A 26,922-nucleotide genomic window follows, 5' to 3' on the forward strand; every position below is an offset into this window, starting at 1 on the left:
GAAAGATTAGGCAACATTTAGTCACTTCTAGCCATGATGCTCAATTTATTTATGAATGTACCCTAGTTACTAGGGACCGTTTACGTTGGAGAACAAGATCTATTGTATGCCTGTGTATTTGGGGAAGTAAAATCTGAAATAATGATGAAATTGCGTGTATCCAAAGTTAAAACTTGTGATTTGTCGCCCTCTGGTGTGTAAAAGATGCAAAAGCTTACAGCACCTGGTATTCCCAGGCGGTCTCCCATCCAAGTACTGACCAGGCCCGAGCCTGCTTAGCTTCCGAGATCGGACGAGATCGGACGAGATCGGGCGTATTCAGGCTAGTATGCCCATAAGCCAGGGAGGCTGTCCCTGACGCTCTACTTAAAGGGAAGGCAATATCCGTTTCTGCCGTTCATACTTACAGTTGAACTGTCTCTCTACTCTAAAGCCCGGGACACACCAGCGCGCCGCAGACAGTCCCTGCTAACACGCCACATTGTGGCAACGTTGTGGCAACGTTGTGCGTTAGCTGGGGTGCCACACCAGACCGGAACTATATATTACAAAACGAACACATTGTCTTGATAAAACAGCTGTAATTGAGTGCCTGACACGCCAGTCAAGCGCAATCTTGAGAAGGTGTGCATTTCAGTAAGGATTTCAATTGACATGCAGTATGAAACTGAAAGGAGGTTGCATCACTATGATGCATAACATTGCATGTATTGTATTTTCAAGTGTGTGCATTCATCCTGTTGTCATTTTGTTTTGAAAGCAGAAGAATCATTCAACAGGTTGCTGAGACAAATGTAAACCAGTAAAACATATGAAGAGAAACAAACCTTGAATATAAGTTCAGTTGTTTAAACATTTGACAAACTATGGTGAGGGGGTAAGAAAACACACAAATCCAGCAGCTCCTGTATTTCAATACACCAGAACCCAATATTATTGGCGAGTCGGGTAGTCCATCATCACAGTTCGAGGGCAGGCATCATTTCAGTAATTTCATCCCGTTGCATTCACATCCGTGCCTTCAATGAGATTGAATGTGATCTTTGCTCTCAAGTATGTTCCCAAGTTTTACACTTTCGTGCTTTGCATGAATGGGAATGGAACCATGTGTGTTGAATGAGGCTCCTTGTGAGCACTGAACTTTGTCCGGTGAAGTTCCTTTTTGTGTTGCTGTAATTGTGTCATTTCTCGATGAGAAAGATTAGGCAACATTTAGTCACTTCTAGCCATGATGCTCAATTTATTTACGAATGTACCCTAGTTACTAGGGACCGTTTACGTTGGAGAACAAGATCTATTGTATGCCTGTGTATTTGGGGAAGTAAAATCTGAAATAATGATGAAATTGTGTGTATCCAAAGTTAAAACTCGTGATTTGTCGCCCTCTGGTGTGTATAAGGTGCAAAAGCTTACAGCACCTGCTATTCCCAGGTGGTCTCCCATCCAAGTACTGACCAGGCCTGAGCCTGCTTGGCTTCCGAGATCGGACGAGATCGGGCGTATTCAGGCTAGTATGGCCTTAAGCCAGGGAGGCTGTCCCTGACGCTCTACTTAAAGGGAAGGCAATATCCGTTTCTGCCGTTCATACTTACAGTTGAACTGTCTCTCTACTCTAAAGCCCGGGACACACCAGCGCGCTGCAGACAGTCCCTGCTAACACGCCACGTTGTGGCAACGTTGTGGCAACGTTGTGCGTTAGCTGGGGTGCCACACCAGACCGGAACTATATTTTACAAAACGAACACATTGTCTTGATAAAACAGCTGTAATTGAGTGCCTGACTTGCCAGTCAAGCGCAATCTTGAGATGGTGTGCATTTCAGTAAGGATTTCAATTGACATGCAGTATGAAACTGAAAGGAGGTTGCATCACTATGATGCATAACATTGCATGTATTGTATTTTCAAGTGTGTGCATTCATCCTGTTGTCATTTTGTTTTGAAAGCACAAGAATCATTCAACAGGATGCTGAGACAAATGTAAACCAGTAAAACATATGAAGAGAAACAAACCTTGAATATAAGTTCAGTTGTTTAAACATTTGACAATCTATGGTGAGGGGTAAGAAAACACACAAATCCAGCAGCTCCTGTATTTCAATACACCGGAACCCAATATTATTGGCGAGTCGTGTAGTCCATCATCACAGTTCGAGGGCAGGCATCATTTCAGTAATTTCATCCCGTTGCATTCACATCCGTGCCTTGAATGAGATTGAATGTGATCTTTGCTCTCAAGTATGTTCCCAAGTTTTACACTTTTGTGCTTTGCATGAATGGGAATGGAACCGTGTGTGTTGAATGATGCTCCTTGTGAGCACTGAACTTTGTGCGGTGGAGTTCCTTTTTTGTTGCTGTAATTGTGTCATTTCTTGATGAGAAAGATTAGGCAACATTTAGTCACTTCTAGCCATGATGCTCAATTTATTTACGAATGTACCCTAGTTACTAGGGACCGTTTACGTTGGAGAACAAGATCTATTGTATGCCTGTGTATTTGGGGAAGTCAAATCTGAAATAATGATGAAATTGTGTGTATCCAAAGTTAAAACTCGTGATTTGTCGCCCTCTGGTGTGTAAAAGGTGCAAAAGCTTACAGCACCTGGTTTTTCCAGGCGGTCTCCCGTCCAAGTACTGACCAGGCCCGAGCCTGCTTGGCTTCCGAGATCAGACGAGATCGGGCGTATTCAGCCTAGTATGGCCGTAAGCCAGGGAGGCTGTCCCTGACGCTCTACTTAAAGGGAAGGCAATATCCGTTTCTGCCGTTCATACTTACAGTTGAACTGTCTCTCTACTCTAAAGCCCGGGACACACCAGCGCGCCGCAGACAGTCCCTGCTAACACACCACGTTGTGGCAACATTGTGGCAACGTTGTGCGTTAGCTGGGTTGCCACACCAGACCGGAACTATATTTTACAAAACGAACACATTGTCTTGATAAAACAGCTGTAATTGAGTGCCTGACACGCCAGTCAAGCGCAATCTTGAGAAGGTGTGCATTTCAGTAAGGATTTCAATTGACATGCAGTATGAAACTGAAAGGAGGTTGCATCACTATGATGCATAACATTGCATGTATTGTATTTTCAAGTGTGTGCATTCATCCTGTTGTCATTTTGTTTTGAAAGCACAAGAATCATTCAACAGGATGCTGAGACAAATGTAAACCAGTAAAACATATGAAGAGAAACAAACCTTGAATATAACTTCAGTTGTTTAAACATTTGATAAACTATGGTGAGGGGTAAGAAAACACACAAATCCAGCAGCTCCTGTATTTCAATACACCAGAACCCAATATTATTGGCGAGTCGGGTAGTCCATCATCACAGTTCGAGGGCAGGCATCATTTCAGTAATTTCATCCCGTTGCATTCACATGCGTGCCTTGAATGAGATTGAATGTTATCTTTACTCTCAAGTACGTTCCCAAGTTTTACACTTTCGTGGTTTGCATGAATGGGAATGGAACCGTGTGTGTTGAATGATGCTCCTTGTGAGCACTGAACTTTGTGCGGTGGAGTTCCTTTTTTGTTGCTGTAATTGTGTCATTTCTTGATGAGAAAGATTAGGCAACATTTAGTCACTTCTAGCCATGATGCTCAATTTATTGACGAATGTACCCTAGTTACTAGGGACCGTTTACGTTGGAGAACAAGATCTATTGTATGCCTGTGTATTTGGGGAAGTAAAATCTGAAATAATGATGAAATTGTGTGTATCCAAAGTTAAAACTCGTGATTTGTCGCCCTCTGGTTTATTAAAAGGTGCAAGAGCTTACAGCACATGGTATTCCCAGGCGGTCTCCCATCCAAGTACTGACCAGGCCCGAGCCTGGTTGGCTTCCGAGATCGGACGAGATCGGGCGTATTCAGGCTAGTATGGCCGTAAGCCAGGGAGGCTGTCCCTGACGCTCTACTTAAAGGGAAGGCAATATCCGTTTCTGCCGTTCATACTTACAGTTGAACTGTCTCTCTACTCTAAAGCCCGGGACACACCAGCGCGCCGCAGACAGTCCCTGCTAACACGCCACGTTGTGGCTACATTGTGGCAACGTTGTGCGTTAGCTGGGGTGCCACACCAGACCGGAACTATATATTACAAAACGAACACATTGTCTTGATAAAACAGCTGTAATTGAGTGCCTGACACGCCAGTCAAGCGCAATCTTGAGAAGGTGTGCATTTCAGTAAGGATTTCAATTGACATGCAGTATGAAACTGAAAGGAGGTTGCATCACTATGATGCATAACATTGCATGTATTGTATTTTCAAGTGTGTGCATTCATCCTGTTGTCATTTTGTTTTGAAAGCAGAAGAATCATTCAACAGGTTGCTGAGACAAATGTAAACCAGTAAAACATATGAAGAGAAACAAACCTTGAATATAAGTTCAGTTGTTTAAACATTTGACAAACTATGGTGAGGGGGTAAGAAAACACACAAATCCAGCAGCTCCTGTATTTCAATACACCAGAACCCAATATTATTGGCGAGTCGGGTAGTCCATCATCACAGTTCGAGGGCAGGCATCATTTCAGTAATTTCATCCCGTTGCATTCACATCCGTGCCTTGAATGAGATTGAATGTGATCTTTGCTCTCAAGTATGTTCCCAAGTTTTACACTTTCGTGCTTTGCATGAATGGGAATGGAACCGTGTGTGTTGAATGAGGCTCCTTGTGAGCACTGAACTTTGTCCGGTGGAGTTCCTTTTTGTGTTGCTGTAATTGTGTCATTTCTCGATGAGAAAGATTAGGCAACATTTAGTCACTTCTAGCCATGATGCTCAATTTATTTACGAATGTACCCTAGTTACTAGGGACCGTTTACGTTGGAGAACAAGATCTATTGTATGCCTGTGTATTTGGGGAAGTAAAATCTGAAATAATGATGAAATTGCGTGTATCCAAAGTTAAAACTCGTGATTTGTCGCCCTCTGGTGTGTAAAAGATGCAAAAGCTTACAGCACCTGGTATGCCCAGGCGGTCTCCCATCCAAGTACTGACCAGGCCCGAGCCTGCTTGGCTTCCGAGATCGGACGAGATCGGGCGTATTCAGGCTAGTATGGCCGTAAGCCAGGGAGGCTGTCCCTGACGCTCTACTTAAAGGGAAGGCAATATCCGTTTCTGCCGTTCATACTTACAGTTGAACTGTCTCTCTACTCTAAAGCCCGGGACACACCAGCGCGCCGCAGACAGTCCCTGCTAACACACCACGTTGTGGCAACATTGTGGCAACGTTGTGCGTTAGCTGGGTTGCCACACCAGACCGGAACTATATTTTACAAAACGAACACATTGTCTTGATAAAACAGCTGTAATTGAGTGCCTGACACGCCAGTCAAGCGCAATCTTGAGAAGGTGTGCATTTCAGTAAGGATTTCAATTGACATGCAGTATGAAACTGAAAGGAGGTTGCATCACTATGATGCATAACATTGCATGTATTGTATTTTCAAGTGTGTGCATTCATCCTGTTGTCATTTTGTTTTGAAAGCACAAGAATCATTCAACAGGATGCTGAGACAAATGTAAACCAGTAAAACATATGAAGAGAAACAAACCTTGAATATAACTTCAGTTGTTTAAACATTTGATAAACTATGGTGAGGGGTAAGAAAACACACAAATCCAGCAGCTCCTGTATTTCAATACACCAGAACCCAATATTATTGGCGAGTCGGGTAGTCCATCATCACAGTTCGAGGGCAGGCATCATTTCAGTAATTTCATCCCGTTGCATTCACATGCGTGCCTTGAATGAGATTGAATGTTATCTTTACTCTCAAGTACGTTCCCAAGTTTTACACTTTCGTGGTTTGCATGAATGGGAATGGAACCGTGTGTGTTGAATGATGCTCCTTGTGAGCACTGAACTTTGTGCGGTGGAGTTCCTTTTTGTGTTGCTGTAATTGTGTCATTTCTTGATGAGAAAGATTAGGCAACATTTAGTCACTTCTAGCCATGATGCTCAATTTATTTACGAATGTACCCTAGTTACTAGGGACCGTTTACGTTGGAGAACAAGATCTATTGTATGCCTGTGTATTTGGGGAAGTCAAATCTGAAATAATGATGAAATTGCGTGTATCCAAAGTTAAAACTTGTGATTTGTCGCCCTCTGGTGTGTAAAAGATGCAAAAGCTTACAGCACCTGGTATTCCCAGGCGGTCTCCCATCCAAGTACTGTCCAGGCCCGAGCCTGCTTGGCTTCCGAGATCGGACGAGATCGGGCGTATTCAGGCTAGTATGGCCGTAAGCCAGGGAGGCTGTCCCTGACGCTCTACTTAAAGGGAAGGCAATATCCGTTTCTGCCGTTCATACTTACAGTTGAACTGTCTCTCTACTCTAAAGCCCGGGACACACCAGCGCGCCGCAGACAGTCCCTGCTAACACGCCACGTTGTGGCAACATTGTGGCAACGTTGTGCGTTAGCTGGGTTGCCACACCAGACCGGAACTATGTATTACAAAACGAACACATTGTCTTGATAAAACAGCTGTAATTGAGTGCCTGACACGCCAGTCAAGCGCAATCTTGAGAAGGTGTGCATTTCAGTAAGGATTTCAATTGACATGCAGTATGAAACTGAAAGGAGGTTGCATCACTATGATGCATAACATTGCATGTATTGTATTTTCAAGTGTGTGCATTCATCCTGTTGTCATTTTGTTTTGAAAGCAGAAGAATCATTCAACAGGTTGCTGAGACAAATGTAAACCAGTAAAACATATGAAGAGAAACAAACCTTGAATATAAGTTCAGTTGTTTAAACATTTGACAAACTATGGTGAGGGGGTAAGAAAACACACAAATCCAGCAGCTCCTGTATTTCAATACACCAGAACCCAATATTATTGGCGAGTCGGGTAGTCCATCATCACAGTTCGAGGGCAGGCATCATTTCAGTAATTTCATCCCGTTGCATTCACATCCGTGCCTTGAATGAGATTGAATGTGATCTTTGCTCTCAAGTATGTTCCCAAGTTTTACACTTTCGTGCTTTGCATGAATGGGAATGGAACCGTGTGTGTTGAATGAGGCTCCTTGTGAGCACTGAACTTTGTGCGGTGGAGTTCCTTTTTGTGTTGCTGTAATTGTGTCATTTCTCGATGAGAAAGATTAGGCAACATTTAGTCACTTCTAGCCATGATGCTCAATTTATTTACGAATGTACCCTAGTTACTAGGGACCGTTTACGTTGGAGAACAAGATCTATTGTATGCCTGTGTATTTGGGGAAGTAAAATCTGAAATAATGATGAAATTGTGTGTATCCAAAGTTAAAACTCGTGATTTGTCGCCCTCTGGTGTGTAAAAGGTGCAAAAGCTTACAGCACCTGGTATTCCCAGGTGGTCTCCCATCCAAGTACTGACCAGGCCCGAGCCTGCTTGGCTTCCGAGATCGGACGAGATCGGGCGTATTCAGGATAGTATGGCCGTAAGCCAGGGAGGCTGTCCCTGACGCTCTAGTTAAAGGGAAGGCAATATCCGTTTCTGCCGTTCATACTTACAGTTTAACTGTCTCTCTACTCTAAAGCCCGGGACACACCAGCGCGCCGCAGGCAGTCCCTGCTAACACGCCACGTTGTGGCAACGTTGTGGCAACGTTGTGCGTTAGCTGGGGTGCCACACCAGACCGGAACTATATTTTACAAAACGAACACATTGTCTTGATAAAACAGCTGTAATTGAGTGCCTGACACGCCAGTCAAGCGCAATCTTGAGAAGGTGTGCATTTCAGTAAGGATTTCAATTGACATGCAGTATGAAACTGAAAGGAGGTTGCATCACTATGATGCATAACATTGCATGTAGTGTATTTTCAAGTGTGTGCATTCATCCTGTTGTCATTTTGTTTTGAAAGCAGAAGAATCATTCAACAGGTTGCTGAGACAAATGTAAACCAGTAAAACATATGAAGAGAAACAAACCTTGAATGTAAGTTCAGTTGTTTAAACATTTGACAAACTATGGTGAGGGGGTAAGAAAACACACAAATCCAGCAGCTCCTGTATTTCAATACACCAGAACCCAATATTATTGGCGAGTCGGGTAGTCCATCATCACAGTTCGAGGGCAGGCATCATTTCAGTAATTTCATCCCGTTGCATTCACATCCGTGCCTTGAATGAGATTGAATGTGATCTTTGCTCTCAAGTATGTTCCCAAGTTTTACACTTTCGTGCTTTGCATGAATGGGAATGGAACCGTGTGTGTTGAATGAGGCTCCTTGTGAGCACTGAACTTTGTCCGGTGGAGTTCCTTTTTGTGTTGCTGTAATTGTGTCATTTCTCGATGAGAAAGATTAGGCAACATTTAGTCACTTCTAGCCATGATGCTCAATTTATTTATGAATGTACCCTAGTTACTAGGGACCGTTTACGTTGGAGAACAAGATCTATTGTATGCCTGTGTATTTGGGGAAGTAAAATCTGAAATAATGATGAAATTGCGTGTATCCAAAGTTAAAACTTGTGATTTGTCGCCCTCTGGTGTGTAAAAGATGCAAAAGCTTACAGCACCTGGTATTCCCAGGCGGTCTCCCATCCAAGTACTGACCAGGCCCGAGCCTGCTTAGCTTCCGAGATCGGACGATATCAGACGAGATCGGGCGTATTCAGGCTAGTATGGCCGTAAGCCAGGGAGGCTGTCCCTGACGCTCTACTTAAAGGGAAGGCAATATCCGTTTCTGCCGTTCATACTTACAGTTGAACTGTCTCTCTACTCTAAAGCCCGGGACACACCAGCGCGCTGCAGACAGTCCCTGCTAACACGCCACGTTGTGGCAACGTTGTGGCAACGTTGTGCGTTAGCTGGGGTGCCACACCAGACCGGAACTATATTTTACAAAACGAACACATTGTCTTGATAAAACAGCTGTAATTGAGTGCCTGACTTGCCAGTCAAGCGCAATCTTGAGATGGTGTGCATTTCAGTAAGGATTTCAATTAACATGCAGTATGAAACTGAAAGGAGGTTGCATCACTATGATGCATAACATTGCATGTATTGTATTTTCAAGTGTGTGCATTCATCCTGTTGTCATTTTGTTTTGAAAGCACAAGAATCATTCAACAGGATGCTGAGACAAATGTAAACCAGTACAACATATGAAGAGAAACAAACCTTGAATATAAGTTCAGTTGTTTAAACATTTGACAATCTATGGTGAGGGGTAAGAAAACACACAAATCCAGCAGCTCCTGTATTTCAATACACCGGAACCCAATATTATTGGCGAGTCGTGTAGTCCATCATCACAGTTCGAGGGCAGGCATCATTTCAGTAATTTCATCCCGTTGCATTCACATCCGTGCCTTGAATGAGATTGAATGTTATCTTTACTCTCAAGTACGTTCCCAAGTTTTACACTTTCGTGGTTTGCATGAATGGGAATGGAACCGTGTGTGTTGAATGATGCTCCTTGTGAGCACTGAACTTTGTGCGGTGGAGTTCCTTTTTTGTTGCTGTAATTGTGTCATTTCTTGATGAGAAAGATTAGGCAACATTTAGTCACTTCTAGCCATGATGCTCAATTTATTGACGAATGTACCCTAGTTACTAGGGACCGTTTACGTTGGAGAACAAGATCTATTGTATGCCTGTGTATTTGGGGAAGTAAAATCTGAAATAATGATGAAATTGTGTGTATCCAAAGTTAAAACTCGTGATTTGTCGCCCTCTGGTTTATTAAAAGGTGCAAGAGCTTACAGCACCTGGTATTCCCAGGCGGTCTCCCATCCAAGTACTGACCAGGCCCGAGCCTGCTTGGCTTCCGAGATCGGACGAGATCGGGCGTATTCAGGCTAGTATGGCCGTAAGCCAGGGAGGCTGTCCCTGACGCTCTACTTAAAGGGAAGGCAATATCCGTTTCTGCCGTTCATACTTACAGTTGAACTGTCTCTCTACTCTAAAGCCCGGGACACACCAGCGCGCCGCAGACAGTCCCTGCTAACACGCCACGTTGTGGCTACATTGTGGCAACGTTGTGCGTTAGCTGGGGTGCCACACCAGACCGGAACTATATATTACAAAACGAACACATTGTCTTGATAAAACAGCTGTAATTGAGTGCCTGACACGCCAGTCAAGCGCAATCTTGAGAAGGTGTGCATTTCAGTAAGGATTTCAATTGACATGCAGTATGAAACTGAAAGGAGGTTGCATCACTATGATGCATAACATTGCATGTATTGTATTTTCAAGTGTGTGCATTCATCCTGTTGTCATTTTGTTTTGAAAGCAGAAGAATCATTCAACAGGTTGCTGAGACAAATGTAAACCAGTAAAACATATGAAGAGAAACAAACCTTGAATATAAGTTCAGTTGTTTAAACATTTGACAAACTATGGTGAGGGGGTAAGAAAACACACAAATCCAGCAGCTCCTGTATTTCAATACACCAGAACCCAATATTATTGGCGAGTCGGGTAGTCCATCATCACAGTTCGAGGGCAGGCATCATTTCAGTAATTTCATGCCGTTGCATTCACATCCGTGCCTTGAATGAGATTGAATGTGATCTTTGCTCTCAAGTATGTTCCCAAGTTTTACACTTTCGTGCTTTGCATGAATGGGAATGGAACCGTGTGTGTTGAATGAGGCTCCTTGTGAGCACTGAACTTTGTCCGGTGGAGTTCCTTTTTGTGTTGCTGTAATTGTGTCATTTCTCGATGAGAAAGATTAGGCAACATTTAGTCACTTCTAGCCATGATGCTCAATTTATTTACGAATGTACCCTAGTTACTAGGGACCGTTTACGTTGGAGAACAAGATCTATTGTATGCCTGTGTATTTGGGGAAGTAAAATCTGAAATAATGATGAAATTGCGTGTATCCAAAGTTAAAACTCGTGATTTGTCGCCCTCTGGTGTGTAAAAGATGCAAAAGCTTACAGCACCTGGTATTCCCAGGCGGTCTCCCATCCAAGTACTGACCAGGCCCGAGCCTGCTTGGCTTCCGAGATCGGACGAGATCGGGCGTATTCAGGCTAGTATGGCCGTAAGCCAGGGAGGCTGTCCCTGACGCTCTACTTAAAGGGAAGGCAATATCCGTTTCTGCCGTTCATACTTACAGTTGAACTGTCTCTCTACTCTAAAGCCCGGGACACACCAGCGCGCCGCAGACAGTCCCTGCTAACACACCACGTTGTGGCAACATTGTGGCAACGTTGTGCGTTAGCTGGGTTGCCACACCAGACCGAACTATATTTTACAAAACGAACACATTGTCTTGATAAAACAGCTGTAATTGAGTGCCTGACACGCCAGTCAAGCGCAATCTTGAGAAGGTGTGCATTTCAGTAAGGATTTCAATTGACATGCAGTATGAAACTGAAAGGAGGTTGCATCACTATGATGCATAACATTGCATGTAGTGTATTTTCAAGTGTGTGCATTCATCCTGTTGTCATTTTGTTTTGAAAGCAGAAGAATCATTCAACAGGTTGCTGAGACAAATGTAAACCAGTAAAACATATGAAGAGAAACAAACCTTGAATATAAGTTCAGTTGTTTAAACATTTGACAAACTATGGTGAGGGGGTAAGAAAACACACAAATCCAGCAGCTCCTGTATATCAATACACCAGAACCCAATATTATTGGCGAGTCGGGTAGTCCATCATCACAGTTCGAGGGCAGGCATCATTTCAGTAATTTCATCCCGTTGCATTCACATCCGTGCCTTGAATGAGATTGAATGTGATCTTTGCTCTCAAGTATGTTCCCAAGTTTTACACTTTCGTGCTTTGCATGAATGGGAATGGAACCGTGTGTGTTGAATGAGGCTCCTTGTGAGCACTGAACTTTGTCCGGTGGAGTTCCTTTTTGTGTTGCTGTAATTGTGTCATTTCTTGATGAGAAAGATTAGGCAACATTTAGTCACTTCTAGCCATGATGCTCAATTTATTTACGAATGTACCCTAGTTACTAGGGACCGTTTACGTTGGAGAACAAGATCTATTGTATGCCTGTGTATTTGGGGAAGTCAAATCTGAAATAATGATGAAATTGTGTGTATCCAAAGTTAAAACTCGTGATTTGTCGCCCTCTGGTGTGTAAAAGATGCAAAAGCTTACAGCACCTGGTATTCCCAGGCGGTCTCCCATCCAAGTACTGACCAGGCCCGAGCCTGCTTGGCTTCTGAGATCGGACGAGATCGGGCATATTCAGGCTAGTATGGCCGTAAGCCAGGAAGGCTGTCCCTGACGCTCTATTTAAAGGGAAGGCAATATCCGTTTCTGCCATTCATACTTACAGTTGAACTGTCTCTCTACTCTAAAGCCCGGGACACACCAGCGCGCCACAGACAGTCCCTGCTAACACGCCACATTGTGGCAACGTTGTGGCAACGTTGTGGCAACGTTGTGCGTTAGCTGGGGTGCCACACCAGACCGGAACTATATTTTACAAAACTAACACATTTTCTTGATAAAACAGCTGTAATTGAGTGCCTGACACGCCAGTCAAGCGCAATATTGAGAAGGTGTGCATTTCAGAAAGGATTTCAATTGACATGCAGTATGAAACTGAAAGGAGGTTGCATCACTATGATGCATAACATTGCATGTATTGTATTTTCAAGTGTGTGCATTCATCCTGTTGTCATTTTGTTTTGAAAGCACAATAATCATTCAACAGGTTGCTGAGACAAATGTAAACCAGTAAAACATATGAAGAGAAACAAACCTTGAATATAAGTTCAGTTGTTTAAACATTTGACAAACTATGGTGAGGGGGTAAGAAAACACACAAATCCAGCAGCTCCTGTATTTCAATACACCAGAACCCAATATTATTGGCGAGTCGGGTAGTCCATCATCACAGTTCGAGGGCAGGCATCATTTCAGTAATTTCATCCCGTTGCATTCACATCCGTGCCTTGAATGAGATTGAATGTGATCTTTGCTCTCAAGTATGTTCCCAAGTTTTACACTTTCGTGCTTTGCATGAATGGGAATGGAACCGTGTGTGTTGAATGAGGCTCCTTGTGAGCACTGAACTTTGTCCGGTGGAGTTCTTTTTGTGTTGCTGTAATTGTGTCATTTCTCGATGAGAAAGATTAGGCAACATTTAGTCACTTCTAGCCATGATGCTCAATTTATTTACGAATGTACCCTAGTTACTAGGGACCGTTTACGTTGGAGAACAAGATCTATTGTATGCCTGTGTATTTGGGGAAGTAAAATCTGAAATAATGATGAAATTGTGTGTATCCAAAGTTAAAACTCGTGATTTGTCGCCCTCTGGTGTGTAAAAGGTGCAGAAGCTTACAGCACCTGGTATTCCCAGGCGGTCTCCCATCCAAGTACTGACCAGACCCGAGCCTGCTTGGCTTCCGAGATCGGACGACATCGGGCGTATTCAGGCTAGTATGGCCGTAAGCCAGGGAGGCTGTCCCTGACGCTCTAGTTAAAGGGAAGGCAATATCCGTTTCTGCCGTTCATACTTACAGTTGAACTGTCTCTCTACTCTAAAGCCCGGGACACACCAGCGCGCCGCAGACAGTCCCTGCTAACACGCCACGTTGTGGCAACGTTGTGGCAACGTTGTGCGTTAGCTGGGGTGCCACACCAGACCGGAACTATATATTACAAAACGAACACATTGTCTTGATAAAACAGCTGTAATTGAGTCCCTGACACGCCAGTCAAGCGCAATCTTGAGAAGGTGTGCATTTCAGTAAGGATTTCAATTGACATGCAGTATGAAACTGAAAGGAGGTTGCATCACTACGATGCATAACATTGCATGTATTGTATTTTCAAGTGTGTGCATTCATCCTGTTGTCATTTTGTTTTGAAAGCAGAAGAATCATTCAACAGGTTGCTGAGACAAATGTAAACCAGTAAAACATATGAAGAGAAACAAACCTTGAATATAAGTTCAGTTGTTTAAACATTTGACAAACTATGGTGAGGGGGTAAGAAAACACACAAATCCAGCAGCTCCTGTATTTCAATACACCGGAACCCAATATTATTGGCGAGTCGGGTAGTCCATCATCACAGTTCGAGGGCAGGCATCATTTCAGTAATTTCATCCCGTTGCATTCACATCCGTGCCTTGAATGAGATTGAATGTGATCTTTGCTCTCAAGTATGTTCCCAAGTTTTACACTTTTGTGCTTTGCATGAATGGGAATGGAACCGTGTGTGTTGAATGAGGCTCCTTGTGAGCACTGAACTTTGTCCGGTGGAGTTCCTTTTTGTGTTGCTGTAATTGTGTCATTTCTCGATGAGAAAGATTAGGCAACATTTAGTCACTTCTAGCCATGATGCTCAATTTATTTATGAATGTACCCTAGTTACTAGGGACCGTTTACGTTGGAGAAGAAGATCTATTGTATGCCTGTGTATTTGGGGAAGTCAAATCTGAAATAATGATGAAATTGTGTGTATCCAAAGTTAAAACTCGTGATTTGTCGCCCTCTGGTGTGTAAAAGGTGCAAAAGCTTACAGCACCTGGTATTTCCAGGCGGTCTCCCATCCAAGTACTGACCAGGCCCGAGCCTGCTTGGCTTCCGAGATCGGACGAGATCGGGCGTATTCAGGCTAGTATGGCCGTAAGCCAGGGAGGCTGTCCCTGACGCTCTACTTAAAGGGAAGGCAATATCCGTTTCTGCTGTTCATACTTACAGTTGAACTGTCTCTCTACTCTAAAGCCCGGGACACACCAGCGCGCCGCAGACAGTCCCTGCTAACACGCCACGTTGTGGCAACATTGTGGCAACGTTGTGCGTTAGCTGGGTTGCCACACCAGACCGGAATAATATTTTACAAAACGAACACATTGTCTTGATAAAACAGCTGTAATTGAGTGCCTGACACGCCAGTCAAGCGCAATCTTGAGAAGGTGTGCATTTCAGTAAGGATTTCAATTGACATGCAGTATGAAACTGAAAGGAGGTTGCATCACTATGATGCATAACATTGCATGTATTGTATTTTCAAGTGTGTGCATTCATCCTGTTGTCATTTTGTTTTGAAAGCACAAGAATCATTCAACAGGATGCTGAGACAAATGTAAACCAGTAAAACATATGAAGAGAAACAAACCTTGAATATAACTTCAGTTGTTTAAACATTTGACAAACTATGGTGAGGGGTAAGAAAACACACAAATCCAGCAGCTCCTGTATTTCAATACACCAGAACCCAATATTATTGGCGAGTCGGGTAGTCCATCATCACAGTTCGAGGGCAGGCATCATTTCAGTAATTTCATCCCGTTGCATTCACATGCGTGCCTTGAATGAGATTGAATGTTATCTTTACTCTCAAGTACGTTCCCAAGTTTTACACTTTCGTGGTTTGCATGAATGGGAATGGAACCGTGTGTGTTGAATGATGCTCCTTGTGAGCACTGAACTTTGTGCGGTGGAGTTCCTTTTTTGTTGCTGTAATTGTGTCATTTCTTGATGAGAAAGATTAGGCAACATTTAGTCACTTCTAGCCATGATGCTCAATTTATTGACGAATGTACCCTAGTTACTAGGGACCGTTTACGTTGGAGAACAAGATCTATTGTATGCCTGTGTATTTGGGGAAGTCAAATCTGAAATAATGATGAAATTGTGTGTATCCAAAGTTAAAACTCGTGATTTGTCGCCCTCTGGTGTGTAAAAGGTGCAAAAGCTTACAGCACCTGGTATTTCCAGGCGGTCTCCCATCCAAGTACTGACCAGGCCCGAGCCTGCTTGGCTTCCGAGATCGGACGAGATCGGGCGTATTCAGGCTAGTATGGCCGTAAGCCAGGGAGGCTGTCCCTGACGCTCTACTTAAAGGGAAGGCAATATCCGTTTCTGCTGTTCATACTTACAGTTGAACTGTCTCTCTACTCTAAAGCCCGGGACACACCAGCGCGCCGCAGACAGTCCCTGCTAACACGCCACGTTGTGGCAACATTGTGGCAACGTTTTGCGTTAGCTGGGTTGCCACACCAGACCGGAATAATATTTTACAAAACGAACACATTGTCTTGATAAAACAGCTGTAATTGAGTGCCTGACACGCCAGTCAAGCGCAATCTTGAGAAGGTGTGCATTTCAGTAAGGATTTCAATTGACATGCAGTATGAAACTGAAAGGAGGTTGCATCACTATGATGCATAACATTGCATGTATTGTATTTTCAAGTGTGTGCATTCATCCTGTTGTCATTTTGTTTTGAAAGCACAAGAATCATTCAACAGGATGCTGAGACAAATGTAAACCAGTAAAACATATGAAGAGAAACAAACCTTGAATATAACTTCAGTTGTTTAAACATTTGACAAACTATGGTGAGGGGTAAGAAAACACACAAATCCAGCAGCTCCTGTATTTCAATACACCAGAACCCAATATTATTGGCGAGTCGGGTAGTCCATCATCACAGTTCGAGGGCAGGCATCATTTCAGTAATTTCATCCCGTTGCATTCACATGCGTGCCTTGAATGAGATTGAATGTTATCTTTACTCTCAAGTACGTTCCCAAGTTTTACACTTTCGTGGTTTGCATGAATGGGAATGGAACCGTGTGTGTTGAATGATGCTCCTTGTGAGCACTGAACTTTGTGCGGTGGAGTTCCTTTTTTGTTGCTGTAATTGTGTCATTTCTTGATGAGAAAGATTAGGCAACATTTAGTCACTTCTAGCCATGATGCTCAATTTATTGACGAATGTACCCTAGTTACTAGGGACCGTTTACGTTGGAGAACAAGATCTATTGTATGCCTGTGTATTTGGGGAAGTAAAATCTGAAATAATGATGAAATTGTGTGTATCCAAAGTTAAAACTCGTGATTTGTCGCCCTCTGGTTTATTAAAAGGTGCAAGAGCTTACAGTACATGGTATTCCCAGGCGGTCTCCCATCCATGTACTGACCAGGCCCGAGCCTGCTTGGCTTCCGAGATCGGACGAGATCGGGCGTATTCAGGTTAGTATGGCCGTAAGCCAGTGAGGCTGTCCCTGACGCTCTACTTAAAGGGAAGGCAATATCCGTTTCTGCCGTTCATACTTACAGTTGAACTGTCTCTCTACTCTAAAGCCCGGGACACACCAGCGCGCCGCAGACAGTCCCTGCTAACACGCCACGTTGTGGCTACATTGTGGCAACGTTGTGCGTTAGCTGGGGTGCCACACCAGACCGGAACTATATATTACAAAACGAACACATTGTCTTGATAAAACAGCTGTAATTGAGTGCCTGACACGCCAGTCAAGCGCAATCTTGAGAAGGTGTGCATTTCAGTAAGGATTTCAATTGACATGCAGTATGAAACTGAAAGGAGGTTGCATCACTATGATGCATAACATTGCATGTATTGTATTTTCAAGTGTGTGCATTCATCCTGTTGTCATTTTGTTTTGAAAGCAGAAGAATCATTCAACAGGTTGCTGAGACAAATGTAAACCAGTAAAACATATGAAGAGAAACAAACCTTGAATATAAGTTCAGTTGTTTAAACATTTGACAAACTATGGTGAGGGGGTAAGAAAACACACAAATCCAGCAGCTCCTGTATTTCAATACACCAGAACCCAATATTATTGGCGAGTCGGGTAGTCCATCATCACAGTTCGAGGGCAGGCATCATTTCAGTAATTTCATCCCGTTGCATTCACATCCGTGCCTTGAATGAGATTGAATGTGATCTTTGCTCTCAAGTATGTTCCCAAGTTTTACACTTTCGTGCTTTACATGAATGGGAATGGAACCGTGTGTGTTGAATGAGGCTCCTTGTGAGCACTGAACTTTGTCCGGTGGAGTTCCTTTTTGTGTTGCTGTAATTGTGTCATTTCTCGATGAGAAAGATTAGGCAACATTTAGTCACTTCTAGCCATGATGCTCAATTTATTTATGAATGTACCCTAGTTACTAGGGACCGTTTACGTTGGAGAACAAGATCTATTGTATGCCTGTGTATTTGGGGAAGTCAAATCTGAAATAATGATGAAATTGTGTGTATCCAAAGTTAAAACTCGTGATTTGTCGCCCTCTGGTTTATTAAAAGGTGCAAGAGCTTACAGTACATGGTATTCCCAGGCGGTCTCCCATCCAAGTACTGACCAGGCCCGAGCCTGCTTGGCTTCCGAGATCGGACGAGATCGGGCGTATTCAGGTTAGAATGGCCGTAAGCCAGGGAGGCTGTCCCTGACGCTCTTCTTAAAGGGAAGGCAATATCCGTTTCTGCCGTTCATACTTACAGTTGAACTGTCTCTCTACTCTAAAGCCCGGGACACACCAGCGCGCCGCAGACAGTCCCTGCTAACACGCCACGTTGTGGCAACATTGTGGCAACGTTGTGCGTTAGCTGGGGTGCCACACCAGACCGGAACTATATATTACAAAACGAACACATTGTCTTGATAAAACAGCTGTAATTGAGTGCCTGACACGCCAGTCAAGCGCAATCTTGAGAAGGTGTGCATTTCAGTAAGGATTTCAATTGACATGCAGTATGAAACTGAAAGGAGGTTGCATCACTATGATGCATAACATTGCATGTATTGTATTTTCAAGTGTGTGCATTCATCCTGTTGTCATTTTGTTTTGAAAGCAGAAGAATCATTCAACAGGTTGCTGAGACAAATGTAAACCAGTAAAACATATGAAGAGAAACAAACCTTGAATATAAGTTCAGTTGTTTAAACATTTGACAAACTATGGTGAGGGTTTAAGAAAACACACAAATCCAGCAGCTCCTGTATTTCAATACACCAGAACTCAATATTATTGGCGAGTCGGGTAGTCCATCATCACAGTTCGAGGGCAGGCATCATTTCAGTAATTTCATCCCGTTGCATTCACATGCGTGCCTTGAATGAGATTGAATGTTATCTTTACTCTCAAGTACGTTCCCAAGTTTTACACTTTCGTGGTTTGCATGAATGGGAATGGAACCGTGTGTGTTGAATGATGCTCCTTGTGAGCACTGAACTTTGTGCGGTGGAGTTCCTTTTTTGTTGCTGTAATTGTGTCATTTCTTGATGAGAAAGATTAGGCAACATTTAGTCACTTCTAGCCATGATGCTCAATTTATTGACGAATGTACCCTAGTTACTAGGGACCGTTTACGTTGGAGAACAAGATCTATTGTATGCCTGTGTATTTGGGGAAGTAAAATCTGAAATAATGATGAAATTGTGTGTATCCAAAGTTAAAACTCGTGATTTGTCGCCCTCTGGTTTATTAAAAGGTGCAAGAGCTTACAGTACATGGTATTCCCAGGCGGTCTCCCATCCAAGTACTGACCAGGCCCGAGCCTGCTTGGCTTCCGAGATCGGACGAGATCGGGCGTATTCAGGTTAGTATGGCCGTAAGCCAGGGAGGCTGTCCCTGACGCTCTTCTTAAAGGGAAGGCAATATCCGTTTCTGCCGTTCATACTTACAGTTGAACTGTCTCTCTACTCTAAAGCCCGGGACACACCAGCGCGCCGCAGACAGTCCCTGCTAACACGCCACGTTGTGGCAACATTGTGGCAACGTTGTGCGTTAGCTGGGGTGCCACACCAGACCGGAACTATATATTACAAAACGAACACATTGTCTTGATAAAACAGCTGTAATTGAGTGCCTGACACGCCAGTCAAGCGCAATCTTGAGAAGGTGTGCATTTCAGTAAGGATTTCAATTGACATGCAGTATGAAACTGAAAGGAGGTTGCATCACTAAGATGCATAACATTGCATGTATTGTATTTTCAAGTGTGTGCATTCATCCTGTTGTCATTTTGTTTTGAAAGCAGAAGAATCATTCAACAGGTTGCTGAGACAAATGTAAACCAGTAAAACATATGAAGAGAAACAAACCTTGAATATAAGTTCAGTTGTTTAAACATTTGACAAACTATGGTGAGGGGTTAAGAAAACACACAAATCCAGCAGCTCCTGTATTTCAATACACCAGAACCCAATATTATTGGCGAGTCGGGTAGTCCATCATCACAGTTCGAGGGCAGGCATCATTTCAGTAATTTCATCCCGTTGCATTCACATCCGTGCCTTGAATGAGATTGAATGTGATCTTTGCTCTCAAGTATGTTCCCAAGTTTTACACTTTCGTGCTTTGCAGGAATGGGAATGGAACCGTGTGTGTTGAATGAGGCTCCTTGTGAGCACTGAACTTTGTCCGGTGGAGTTCCTTTTTGTGTTGCTGTAATTGTGTCATTTCTCGATGAGAAAGATTAGGCAACATTTAGTCACTTCTAGCCATGATGCTCAATTTATTTATGAATGTACCCTAGTTACTAGGGACCGTTTACGTTGGAGAACAAGATCTATTGTATGCCTGTGTATTTGGGGAAGTCAAATCTGAAATAATGATGAAATTGCGTGTATCCAAAGTTAAAACTCGTGATTTGTCGCCCTCTGGTGTGTAAAAGATGCAAAAGCTTACAGCACCTGGTATTCCCAGGCGGTCTCCCATCCAAGTACTGACCTGGCCCGAGCCTGCTTGGCTTCCGAGATCGGGCGTATTCAGGCTAGTATGGCCGTAAGCCAGGAAGGCTGTCCCTGACGCTCTATTTAAAGGGAAGGCAATATCCGTTTCTGCCATTCATACTTACAGTTGAACTGTCTCTCTACTCTAAAGCCCGGGACACACCAGCGCGCCACAGACAGTCCCTGCTAACACGCCACATTGTGGCAACGTTGTGGCAACGTTGTGGCAACGTTGTGCGTTAGCTGGGGTGCCACACCAGACCGGAACTATATTTTACAAAACGAACACATTGTCTTGATAAAACAGCTGTAATTGAGTGCCTGACACGCCAGTCAAGCGCAATCTTGAGAAGGTGTGCATTTCAGTAAGGATTTCAATTGACATGCAGTATGAAACTGAAAGGAGGTTGCATCACTATGATGCATAACATTGCATGTATTGTATTTTCAAGTGTGTGCATTCATCCTGTTGTCATTTTGTTTTGAAAGCAGAAGAATCATTCAACAGGTTGCTGAGACAAATGTAAACCAGTAAAACATATGAAGAGAAACAAACCTTGAATATAAGTTCAGTTGTTTAAACATTTGACAAACTATGGTGAGGGGGTAAGAAAACACACAAATCCAGCAGCTCCTGTATTTCAATACACCAGAACCCAATATTATTGGCGAGTCGGGTAGTCCATCATCACAGTTCGAGGGCAGGCATCATTTCAGTAATTTCATCCCGTTGCATTCACATCCGTGCCTTGAATGAGATTGAATGTGATCTTTGCTCTCAAGTATGTTCCCAAGTTTTACACTTTCGTGCTTTGCATGAATGGGAATGGAACCGTGTGTGTTGAATGAGGCTCCTTGTGAGCACTGAACTTTGTCCGGTGGAGTTCCTTTTTGTGTTGCTGTAATTGTGTCATTTCTCGATGAGAAAGATTAGGCAACATTTAGTCACTTCTAGCCATGATGCTCAATTTATTTACGAATGTACCCTAGTTACTAGGGACCGTTTACGTTGGAGAACAAGATCTATTGTATGCCTGTGTATTTGGGGAAGTAAAATCTGAAATAATGATGAAATTGTGTGTATCCAAAGTTAAAACTCGTGATTTGTCGCCCTCTGGTGTGTAAAAAGTGCAAAAGCTTACAGCACCTGCTATTCCCAGGTGGTCTCCCATCCAAGTACTGACCAGGCCTGAGCCTGCTTGGCTTCCGAGATCGGACGAGATCGGGCGTATTCAGGCTAGTATGGCCGTAAGCCAGGGAGGCTGTCCCTGACGCTCTAGTTAAAGGGAAGGCAATATCCGTTTCTGCCGTTCATACTTACAGTTGAACTGTCTCTCTACTCTAAAGCCCGGGACACACCAGCGCGCCGCAGACAGTCCCTGCTAACACGCCACGTTGTGGCAACGTTGTGGCAACGTTGTGCGTTAGCTGGGGTGCCACACCAGACCGGAACTATATATTACAAAACGAACACATTGTCTTGATAAAACAGCTGTAATTGAGTGCCTGACACGCCAGTCAAGCGCAATCTTGAGAAGGTGTGCATTTCAGTAAGGATTTCAATTGACATGCAGTATGAAACTGAAAGGAGGTTGCATCACTATGATGCATAACATTGCATGTATTGTATTTTCAAGTGTGTGCATTCATCCTGTTGTCATTTTGTTTTGAAAGCAGAAGAATCATTCAACAGGTTGCTGAGACAAATGTAAACCAGTAAAACATATGAAGAGAAACAAACCTTGAATATAAGTTCAGTTGTTTAAACATTTGACAAACTATGGTGAGGGGGTAAGAAAACACACAAATCCAGCAGCTCCTGTATTTCAATACACCAGAACCCAATATTATTGGCGAGTCGGGTAGTCCATCATCACAGTTCGAGGGCAGGCATCATTTCAGTAATTTCATCCCGTTGCATTCACATCCGTGCCTTGAATGAGATTGAATGTGATCTTTGCTCTCAAGTATGTTCCCAAGTTTTACACTTTCGTGCTTTGCATGAATGGGAATGGAACCGTGTGTGTTGAATGAGGCTCCTTGTGAGCACTGAACTTTGTCCGGTGGAGTTCCTTTTTGTGTTGCTGTAATTGTGTCATTTCTCGATGAGAAAGATTAGGCAACATTTAGTCACTTCTAGCCATGATGCTCAATTTATTTACGAATGTACCCTAGTTACTAGGGACCGTTTACGTTGGAGAACAAGATCTATTGTATGCCTGTGTATTTGGGGAAGTCAAATCTGAAATAATGATGAAATTGCGTGTATCCAAAGTTAAAACTCGTGATTTGTCGCCCTCTGGTGTGTAAAAGATGCAAAAGCTTACAGCACCTGGTATTCCCAGGCGGTCTCCCATCCAAGTACTGACCAGGCCCGAGCCTGCTTGGCTTCCGAGATCGGACGAGATCGGGCGTATTCAGGCTAGTATGGCCGTAAGCCAGGGAGGCTGTCCCTGACGCTCTACTTAAAGGGAAGGCAATATCCGTTTCTGCCGTTCATACTTACAGTTGAACTGTCTCTCTACTCTAAAGCCCGGGACACACCAGCGCGCCGCAGACAGTCCCTGCTAACACACCACGTTGTGGCAACATTGTGGCAACGTTGTGCGTTAGCTGGGTTGCCACACCAGACCGAACTATATTTTACAAAACGAACACATTGTCTTGATAAAACAGCTGTAATTGAGTGCCTGACACGCCAGTCAAGCGCAATCTTGAGAAGGTGTGCATTTCAGTAAGGATTTCAATTGACATGCAGTATGAAACTGAAAGGAGGTTGCATCACTATGATGCATAACATTGCATGTAGTGTATTTTCAAGTGTGTGCATTCATCCTGTTGTCATTTTGTTTTGAAAGCAGAAGAATCATTCAACAGGTTGCTGAGACAAATGTAAACCAGTAAAACATATGAAGAGAAACAAACCTTGAATATAAGTTCAGTTGTTTAAACATTTGACAAACTATGGTGAGGGGGTAAGAAAACACACAAATCCAGCAGCTCCTGTATATCAATACACCAGAACCCAATATTATTGGCGAGTCGGGTAGTCCATCATCACAGTTCGAGGGCAGGCATCATTTCAGTAATTTCATCCCGTTGCATTCACATCCGTGCCTTGAATGAGATTGAATGTGATCTTTGCTCTCAAGTATGTTCCCAAGTTTTACACTTTCGTGCTTTGCATGAATGGGAATGGAACCGTGTGTGTTGAATGAGGCTCCTTGTGAGCACTGAACTTTGTCCGGTGGAGTTCCTTTTTGTGTTGCTGTAATTGTGTCATTTCTTGATGAGAAAGATTAGGCAACATTTAGTCACTTCTAGCCATGATGCTCAATTTATTTACGAATGTACCCTAGTTACTAGGGACCGTTTACGTTGGAGAACAAGATCTATTGTATGCCTGTGTATTTGGGGAAGTCAAATCTGAAATAATGATGAAATTGTGTGTATCCAAAGTTAAAACTCGTGATTTGTCGCCCTCTGGTGTGTAAAAGATGCAAAAGCTTACAGCACCTGGTATTCCCAGGCGGTCTCCCATCCAAGTACTGACCAGGCCCGAGCCTGCTTGGCTTCTGAGATCGGACGAGATCGGGCATATTCAGGCTAGTATGGCCGTAAGCCAGGAAGGCTGTCCCTGACGCTCTATTTAAAGGGAAGGCAATATCCGTTTCTGCCATTCATACTTACAGTTGAACTGTCTCTCTACTCTAAAGCCCGGGACACACCAGCGCGCCACAGACAGTCCCTGCTAACACGCCACATTGTGGCAACGTTGTGGCAACGTTGTGGCAACGTTGTGCGTTAGCTGGGGTGCCACACCAGACCGGAACTATATTTTACAAAACTAACACATTTTCTTGATAAAACAGCTGTAATTGAGTGCCTGACACGCCAGTCAAGCGCAATATTGAGAAGGTGTGCATTTCAGAAAGGATTTCAATTGACATGCAGTATGAAACTGAAAGGAGGTTGCATCACTATGATGCATAACATTGCATGTATTGTATTTTCAAGTGTGTGCATTCATCCTGTTGTCATTTTGTTTTGAAAGCACAATAATCATTCAACAGGTTGCTGAGACAAATGTAAACCAGTAAAACATATGAAGAGAAACAAACCTTGAATATAAGTTCAGTTGTTTAAACATTTGACAAACTATGGTGAGGGGGTAAGAAAACACACAAATCCAGCAGCTCCTGTATTTCAATACACCAGAACCCAATATTATTGGCGAGTCGGGTAGTCCATCATCACAGTTCGAGGGCAGGCATCATTTCAGTAATTTCATCCCGTTGCATTCACATCCGTGCCTTGAATGAGATTGAATGTGATCTTTGCTCTCAAGTATGTTCCCAAGTTTTACACTTTCGTGCTTTGCATGAATGGGAATGGAACCGTGTGTGTTGAATGAGGCTCCTTGTGAGCACTGAACTTTGTCCGGTGGAGTTCTTTTTGTGTTGCTGTAATTGTGTCATTTCTCGATGAGAAAGATTAGGCAACATTTAGTCACTTCTAGCCATGATGCTCAATTTATTTACGAATGTACCCTAGTTACTAGGGACCGTTTACGTTGGAGAACAAGATCTATTGTATGCCTGTGTATTTGGGGAAGTAAAATCTGAAATAATGATGAAATTGTGTGTATCCAAAGTTAAAACTCGTGATTTGTCGCCCTCTGGTGTGTAAAAGGTGCAGAAGCTTACAGCACCTGGTATTCCCAGGCGGTCTCCCATCCAAGTACTGACCAGACCCGAGCCTGCTTGGCTTCCGAGATCGGACGACATCGGGCGTATTCAGGCTAGTATGGCCGTAAGCCAGGGAGGCTGTCCCTGACGCTCTAGTTAAAGGGAAGGCAATATCCGTTTCTGCCGTTCATACTTACAGTTGAACTGTCTCTCTACTCTAAAGCCCGGGACACACCAGCGCGCCGCAGACAGTCCCTGCTAACACGCCACGTTGTGGCAACGTTGTGGCAACGTTGTGCGTTAGCTGGGGTGCCACACCAGACCGGAACTATATATTACAAAACGAACACATTGTCTTGATAAAACAGCTGTAATTGAGTCCCTGACACGCCAGTCAAGCGCAATCTTGAGAAGGTGTGCATTTCAGTAAGGATTTCAATTGACATGCAGTATGAAACTGAAAGGAGGTTGCATCACTACGATGCATAACATTGCATGTATTGTATTTTCAAGTGTGTGCATTCATCCTGTTGTCATTTTGTTTTGAAAGCAGAAGAATCATTCAACAGGTTGCTGAGACAAATGTAAACCAGTAAAACATATGAAGAGAAACAAACCTTGAATATAAGTTCAGTTGTTTAAACATTTGACAAACTATGGTGAGGGGGTAAGAAAACACACAAATCCAGCAGCTCCTGTATTTCAATACACCGGAACCCAATATTATTGGCGAGTCGGGTAGTCCATCATCACAGTTCGAGGGCAGGCATCATTTCAGTAATTTCATCCCGTTGCATTCACATCCGTGCCTTGAATGAGATTGAATGTGATCTTTGCTCTCAAGTATGTTCCCAAGTTTTACACTTTTGTGCTTTGCATGAATGGGAATGGAACCGTGTGTGTTGAATGAGGCTCCTTGTGAGCACTGAACTTTGTCCGGTGGAGTTCCTTTTTGTGTTGCTGTAATTGTGTCATTTCTCGATGAGAAAGATTAGGCAACATTTAGTCACTTCTAGCCATGATGCTCAATTTATTTATGAATGTACCCTAGTTACTAGGGACCGTTTACGTTGGAGAAGAAGATCTATTGTATGCCTGTGTATTTGGGGAAGTCAAATCTGAAATAATGATGAAATTGTGTGTATCCAAAGTTAAAACTCGTGATTTGTCGCCCTCTGGTGTGTAAAAGGTGCAAAAGCTTACAGCACCTGGTATTTCCAGGCGGTCTCCCATCCAAGTACTGACCAGGCCCGAGCCTGCTTGGCTTCCGAGATCGGACGAGATCGGGCGTATTCAGGCTAGTATGGCCGTAAGCCAGGGAGGCTGTCCCTGACGCTCTACTTAAAGGGAAGGCAATATCCGTTTCTGCTGTTCATACTTACAGTTGAACTGTCTCTCTACTCTAAAGCCCGGGACACACCAGCGCGCCGCAGACAGTCCCTGCTAACACGCCACGTTGTGGCAACATTGTGGCAACGTTGTGCGTTAGCTGGGTTGCCACACCAGACCGGAACTATGTATTACAAAACGAACACATTGTCTTGATAAAACAGCTGTAATTGAGTGCCTGACACGCCAGTCAAGCGCAATCTTGAGAAGGTGTGCATTTCAGTAAGGATTTCAATTGACATGCAGTATGAAACTGAAAGGAGGTTGCATCACTATGATGCATAACATTGCATGTATTGTATTTTCAAGTGTGTGCATTCATCCTGTTGTCATTTTGTTTTGAAAGCACAAGAATCATTCAACAGGATGCTGAGACAAATGTAAACCAGTAAAACATATGAAGAGAAACAAACCTT

The 26,922-nt window shown here is 43.5% G+C and overlaps 19 non-coding genes and 4 pseudogenes across 19 annotated transcripts; all 23 read right to left on the reverse strand.

Moving 5' to 3' along the window:
• Positions 1–211: 211 nt before the first annotated feature.
• On the reverse strand, positions 212–340 carry LOC136735435 (uncharacterized; annotated as a pseudogene).
• A 1,066-nt stretch (positions 341–1,406) lies between these two features.
• Positions 1,407–1,525, reverse strand: LOC136735351 (5S ribosomal RNA). Its single transcript, XR_010810966.1, has one exon. It is a non-coding gene; the product is annotated as a 5S ribosomal RNA (ribosomal RNA).
• Positions 1,526–2,589: 1,064 nt separating this feature from the next.
• LOC136735418 (5S ribosomal RNA) lies at positions 2,590–2,708 on the reverse strand. Its single transcript, XR_010811027.1, has one exon. It is a non-coding gene; the product is annotated as a 5S ribosomal RNA (ribosomal RNA).
• Positions 2,709–3,773: 1,065 nt separating this feature from the next.
• Positions 3,774–3,892, reverse strand: LOC136735368 (5S ribosomal RNA). Its single transcript, XR_010810979.1, has one exon. It is a non-coding gene; the product is annotated as a 5S ribosomal RNA (ribosomal RNA).
• A 1,066-nt stretch (positions 3,893–4,958) lies between these two features.
• LOC136735266 (5S ribosomal RNA) lies at positions 4,959–5,077 on the reverse strand. The gene has a single exon (XR_010810884.1). It is a non-coding gene; the product is annotated as a 5S ribosomal RNA (ribosomal RNA).
• Positions 5,078–6,142: 1,065 nt separating this feature from the next.
• LOC136735888 (5S ribosomal RNA) lies at positions 6,143–6,261 on the reverse strand. The gene has a single exon (XR_010811415.1). It is a non-coding gene; the product is annotated as a 5S ribosomal RNA (ribosomal RNA).
• A 1,066-nt stretch (positions 6,262–7,327) lies between these two features.
• LOC136735282 (5S ribosomal RNA) lies at positions 7,328–7,446 on the reverse strand. Its single transcript, XR_010810899.1, has one exon. It is a non-coding gene; the product is annotated as a 5S ribosomal RNA (ribosomal RNA).
• A 1,066-nt stretch (positions 7,447–8,512) lies between these two features.
• On the reverse strand, positions 8,513–8,641 carry LOC136735352 (uncharacterized; annotated as a pseudogene).
• A 1,065-nt stretch (positions 8,642–9,706) lies between these two features.
• LOC136735828 (5S ribosomal RNA) lies at positions 9,707–9,825 on the reverse strand. The gene has a single exon (XR_010811354.1). It is a non-coding gene; the product is annotated as a 5S ribosomal RNA (ribosomal RNA).
• Positions 9,826–10,891: 1,066 nt separating this feature from the next.
• LOC136735829 (5S ribosomal RNA) lies at positions 10,892–11,010 on the reverse strand. The gene has a single exon (XR_010811355.1). It is a non-coding gene; the product is annotated as a 5S ribosomal RNA (ribosomal RNA).
• A 1,065-nt stretch (positions 11,011–12,075) lies between these two features.
• On the reverse strand, positions 12,076–12,194 carry LOC136735321 (5S ribosomal RNA). Its single transcript, XR_010810939.1, has one exon. It is a non-coding gene; the product is annotated as a 5S ribosomal RNA (ribosomal RNA).
• Positions 12,195–13,270: 1,076 nt separating this feature from the next.
• On the reverse strand, positions 13,271–13,389 carry LOC136735400 (5S ribosomal RNA). Its single transcript, XR_010811009.1, has one exon. It is a non-coding gene; the product is annotated as a 5S ribosomal RNA (ribosomal RNA).
• A 1,066-nt stretch (positions 13,390–14,455) lies between these two features.
• Positions 14,456–14,574, reverse strand: LOC136735233 (5S ribosomal RNA). Its single transcript, XR_010810853.1, has one exon. It is a non-coding gene; the product is annotated as a 5S ribosomal RNA (ribosomal RNA).
• Positions 14,575–15,638: 1,064 nt separating this feature from the next.
• On the reverse strand, positions 15,639–15,757 carry LOC136735234 (5S ribosomal RNA). Its single transcript, XR_010810854.1, has one exon. It is a non-coding gene; the product is annotated as a 5S ribosomal RNA (ribosomal RNA).
• A 1,065-nt stretch (positions 15,758–16,822) lies between these two features.
• On the reverse strand, positions 16,823–16,941 carry LOC136735488 (uncharacterized; annotated as a pseudogene).
• A 1,067-nt stretch (positions 16,942–18,008) lies between these two features.
• On the reverse strand, positions 18,009–18,127 carry LOC136735473 (5S ribosomal RNA). Its single transcript, XR_010811057.1, has one exon. It is a non-coding gene; the product is annotated as a 5S ribosomal RNA (ribosomal RNA).
• A 1,066-nt stretch (positions 18,128–19,193) lies between these two features.
• On the reverse strand, positions 19,194–19,312 carry LOC136735420 (5S ribosomal RNA). Its single transcript, XR_010811029.1, has one exon. It is a non-coding gene; the product is annotated as a 5S ribosomal RNA (ribosomal RNA).
• A 1,066-nt stretch (positions 19,313–20,378) lies between these two features.
• LOC136735486 (uncharacterized) lies at positions 20,379–20,487 on the reverse strand (annotated as a pseudogene).
• A 1,077-nt stretch (positions 20,488–21,564) lies between these two features.
• LOC136735992 (5S ribosomal RNA) lies at positions 21,565–21,683 on the reverse strand. The gene has a single exon (XR_010811518.1). It is a non-coding gene; the product is annotated as a 5S ribosomal RNA (ribosomal RNA).
• Positions 21,684–22,749: 1,066 nt separating this feature from the next.
• On the reverse strand, positions 22,750–22,868 carry LOC136735830 (5S ribosomal RNA). Its single transcript, XR_010811356.1, has one exon. It is a non-coding gene; the product is annotated as a 5S ribosomal RNA (ribosomal RNA).
• Positions 22,869–23,933: 1,065 nt separating this feature from the next.
• On the reverse strand, positions 23,934–24,052 carry LOC136735322 (5S ribosomal RNA). Its single transcript, XR_010810940.1, has one exon. It is a non-coding gene; the product is annotated as a 5S ribosomal RNA (ribosomal RNA).
• Positions 24,053–25,128: 1,076 nt separating this feature from the next.
• On the reverse strand, positions 25,129–25,247 carry LOC136735401 (5S ribosomal RNA). Its single transcript, XR_010811010.1, has one exon. It is a non-coding gene; the product is annotated as a 5S ribosomal RNA (ribosomal RNA).
• Positions 25,248–26,313: 1,066 nt separating this feature from the next.
• On the reverse strand, positions 26,314–26,432 carry LOC136735236 (5S ribosomal RNA). Its single transcript, XR_010810856.1, has one exon. It is a non-coding gene; the product is annotated as a 5S ribosomal RNA (ribosomal RNA).
• Between the last annotated feature and the right edge of the window lie 490 nt (positions 26,433–26,922).

Source organism: Amia ocellicauda, unplaced genomic scaffold (assembly GCF_036373705.1).
Source record: "Amia ocellicauda isolate fAmiCal2 unplaced genomic scaffold, fAmiCal2.hap1 HAP1_SCAFFOLD_41, whole genome shotgun sequence".
Taxonomy (NCBI): Eukaryota; Metazoa; Chordata; class Actinopteri; order Amiiformes; family Amiidae; genus Amia; species Amia ocellicauda.